The sequence below is a fragment of the Cajanus cajan genome, chromosome 3 (assembly GCF_000230855.2).
Source record: "Cajanus cajan strain Asha chromosome 3, NIPB_CcT2T_4, whole genome shotgun sequence".
NCBI classification, from domain to species: domain Eukaryota; kingdom Viridiplantae; phylum Streptophyta; class Magnoliopsida; order Fabales; family Fabaceae; genus Cajanus; species Cajanus cajan.
Genome location: NC_138519.1, coordinates 22,979,510 through 22,983,881, shown reverse-complemented (window position 1 = coordinate 22,983,881; position 4,372 = coordinate 22,979,510). Strand labels below are relative to the sequence as shown.

Genomic DNA, 4,372 nt, shown 5'->3' with positions numbered 1-4,372 from the left:
ATCTGTCACTAAATGGGACTGACTCTCGAGGCTTCCCCAGCGGAGTCGCCATCTGTCGCCACCGGCCCGAAACGGGCTTTCGGCACTCGCGAAGGATGGTTGGACTCTTTTATTGTTTTGAAAAGTATGGATTGCTAGAATGACTTATTCTCAAACTGAGACCTTGTCAAACGAGCAATTTTATTAAAAGCTCACCAATCCATGTTAATCCCAAGCGGGACCCTCCATGGATTAGCGGTTTTCATAAAAAGGAAGGGTTCATGGAGTCGCCACCAATGTTTTACTCAAAACATTGGAAAAAGAAGTTTAAGGCAATCGATTCAAAAATCGACTTCGGCCATTACAACCAGAGTCGGGTAAGGGAGTCGGTTACGCGTGGGGAAGGTGTTAGCACCCCACAGCGCCCCTTTCGGGTTCCCTATGACAGATTATTTTAAAAATAATAGTGCGAAATTACTAAATTACCCCTATTTATTCTAAGCAATTATAAATTAACTATCTACATGATGACAGTTTAAATATGTACACACAGAAAGCGGTAAAAGAAGGGACTTTAAAGAGATAAACCTTTGAAGCGTGCTTTCTTATATATCTCGACAGAAATTGGGAAGCGTTTTGGCGTTCCCTCCCTCTACAAGACCGCTCGCTCCCTCCTATAAAATTTTAACTATGGAAATCCGGAGGATTTCCCTTCGACTAGGTTCGAATCTCCAAGCTAAATGCTCGGAATTCCAGAACTTCGTCGGATCGACTCCCAGAGAGATTTCTAGGGCAGAACACTGCTCAAAAACCCCAGAATACTCAAGGAGGGAGTCAAAACTGTGTGTGAAAGTGTCCAATGACGTCAAAATGACGCCATATTTATAGGGAACAGGCGCAATACGGGCTATGGAATCAATACGGCCGTATTGAAATTTTTGAACTTCAATACGGCCGTATTGAGTTCAATACGGCCGTATTGAAATTCAGAAATTTCAATACGCCCGTATTGAGTTCACTGCGGCTGTATTGAAGCTTCAATACGGCCGTATTGATTTCAGTACGGCCGTATTGAAGTTTCAGAAACTTCAATACGCCGTATTGAGTTCACTGCGGCCGTATTGAAGCTTCAATACGGCCGTATTAAGTTTAGTACGGCCGTATTGGGCTTCATTCCCTCCACTTCCTTATTTTAAGCTACTCTAAGACCTCTAAACCTACAGATAGCCATCCTATGGTCTTCTAGGAGTCCTTCTGGCTGACTTTCCTTCGATCTTTGAGGGTCTTCGAGTTTTATTTCCGACCCGGACAATTTTAGGGGTCTACAAGGTGGCATAGTATTTTAACCTCAATTTTGTCAGAAAATGGGTCAGCATGACAGAAATAGTTCACACAGATAAAATTTAATGCAGAAATACATGACTTAAGCCAATCAACTGAATATAGTAAAATGCAAATATAAAAAAGTGTTTGAAGTTGTGCAGCGATTCACAATGTTAATAATATTCAACAAGCTTGATTAATTCCTGGTGATCCTTCACAATTAAAAATAGCATATAGATAGATTAAAAACAATAAACACTTACAGAAACATGAGAGATCCCAGTTATAACATAATAGCCATACTAAACAGAATATCACACATGCTCTTGAGCATCACACAAATCGATAAAGATGGAGGATAATAGCGTGCAATCAACAAAATCATACTCCAGACTCTTGTATGAGTACTTCATCATAGCACTAACACAAACTTCTACATTCAAACAACTCAGAACACATCACTTATATCTATCTGATATATGAATCAATCAACATAAATTATTTTTAACTTTATCAATGGTCTGAAATTCAATGTTTTGAAATTCAAGTTCTGGATATACAGATATGTTAAATACTTAAAAAGAACTAAAGTTTGTTTTGATCAAAGTTTATATGTGTTTTTAAGAATTCTTCTACTAAAAATTGTTCTTTATTTAATAAGAAAGCTTTAAAAAGCACTTACAACTTGTATCCAATCAAACTCTTATATTAATTATTTAATTCTACTTGACAAATAGAACCATCTTCTTTAAAAGATAAATATGTACCAAACAAGACCCAAATACAAGTATACATACCTCTAGTAGTAGCCAAGGCATCTGTTCGCCTTAATTTTCGGTAATTTTAAAAGAATACAAATCCAAAATCTATCAAAAAATTTATAAACAACTCCAAAATTTCCATGCCAGTATATGTCTGCATATAAATTAACTGTAAACCAATCATTACGTACCTATTTATCATGAAAAGATGCAACAAAAGTTAATAGCATGTTTGGTTCAGTTTAATTCTAAATAAATAATCACTTATTTATCAAAGGTTCCCTCAAAAAGTTGAAAGAAAAAAACAATTATTCTTTTAAAATAAATTGAACCAATCATGTATTAAATCACTTTTCTTCAGTCTCTATACTTGGCCACCCTTGATCAGCCTGTAACTTGACAAACTCCCCCAATATCTTGATCTCTTCATCTTCCAAACGTGCTCCAAAGGTGCACTGACCCCGTGGCATGCACTCTTTACCAAAGCCCTGCATGGAAAAGCAAGACATTTTTCGACCAATTAGAATCAAAACATGCTTACAGAGACAAAATTTAAATACAATACATACCATAGTCATAAGTATCATTGATATTGTTCTCTAATAAGAATTGAAATTTTATCTTAGTAATATGCGTCAACATTTAAAGGAGGCCTTTAATTATGTATATTCTTAAGGTGAAATTTTAACTCTAATTAAAGAAGAGTACCAACAATATCTTTAGTATTGAATGTAAATTTTCTTCTTATTTAAACCATATCAAACATGAAATATGAATGATAAGAGAAAATATTAAGGCATCAAGTGCAGCAAATTAACAATGTATTATGTATATATGTGTGTCTTTAGTGAGAGTGAAAGGTAAGGAAGGAGTTCTTCTTTGACCATACAAACTACACAGCAAACTATACATAATGGTCCAGATTGATTTTACTTCTAAACCTGACCATCTATTATTTTTCATTCTTCACAAAGTCTGAAACAAATGAGCTCTGAAATTCTTAGTACATTGTTTACAGATAAGCAAGTTGGAAAAGCAACACCTCTCTCAATCTTCCTCTTCACGTTCTTGTACACATTTCCAGTTTGTCTGTACACACACATAAAACAAACTCTAGAAGCTATAATCCAAAAATATTAAAAATAAATTAATAAACAAAACAGCAATTCCGTATGCATGTATTCACATGTATGTTAAAAAAGTATCACAATTCACAAATAATGCTCCTTCATATATAAATAATAAAACCTTACTCTCTAATATATGAATCCCCTTTCTCACAAATGTCCACAGCTTTGGCCTTAGGTTTACATTCTGAAATAACTAACTTCAAGGCCTCTGCAAAATCATAAACAGACAAACAATAAAAGGTGAAAAAAAATGAAATCATCAATAAAACCAAAAATGCAAATAAAAAAAAAAAGGTGTACTTCATCAAGATTCCAGAAAAAAAATTCATCCAAGATACGAAATTAAAAATAAAAATTCTTGAGAAAATAAAGACATTAAGAGGGTGAGAAACACATTGTTAGCGATCTCAGCCGCAGTCTTGTATTTGGTGACAACTTCATGAGAAGAGAGATCCAACTCCTTCTCCTCCCTTTCATCGTCCGACATGGTGGCAACTCCTAAAAATTTGACTTCTGAAACCCTAAATAAGATGGGTCGATAATTGAAGAAACCAATAACAAAAAATCAAATCTTTATCCAATTGGGTGTCCTGAAAGAGAACAAAAAATGAAGAAAAACAAAGAAGATCCATGTAAAAAGTTAGAAATTTGATGAATTCTGAAGTAAGACTTACTGTGAAGAGGTTAGAGATGAGGCGAATGAGTGATGAAGAAAAGGGTTTAAAGAATGAGATAGAAAAAGGGTAAGTGTTGTAGAGCCAAGAGGTGGCTCAGAGCAACTAGGGTTACAACCACAGCGGCAGCTTTGCAGTACAACCACCGCAAGAGAACGACCACTTCCCCTTCCGGTTCGGGTTCCGGTTCGGCCTACCCCGTTCCGAGCCGCTCCGGCTCCCAGCAACCGCATTTGATGCTCTCCGGTGGTAAGGAGGATTTGGGCGTGCTGGCCATGTTGGAGGACAGTGTGAAGAAGTTGAAAAGCCCCAAAACGTCTCCTTCCACAAGTACCAGCTGCAGGAGTACGGCCACACCTGGCTCCTCCGCCTCCCGCTTCGAATTCGTCTCCGTCTTTGCCATGATGGAGTGAGAATGGAGGAATTAGAATTTTCAAAAAGAGAAAGTTAAAATTAGGAAGAGAGAAACCTAGGAAGAGAGAAAAGAGGGGTAAAATTTTTGTTT

The 4,372-nt window shown here is 36.4% G+C and overlaps 1 long non-coding RNA gene across 1 annotated transcript; it reads right to left on the bottom strand.

Moving 5' to 3' along the window:
* Window positions 1-3,049: 3,049 nt before the first annotated feature.
* On the bottom strand, window positions 3,050-3,718 carry LOC145956523 (uncharacterized). The gene is made up of 3 exons (XR_014432781.1): window positions 3,588-3,718; window positions 3,317-3,401; window positions 3,050-3,152 (listed from the first exon to the last, which is right to left on the bottom strand). It is a non-coding gene; the product is annotated as an uncharacterized LOC145956523 (long non-coding RNA).
* Between the last annotated feature and the right edge of the window lie 654 nt (window positions 3,719-4,372).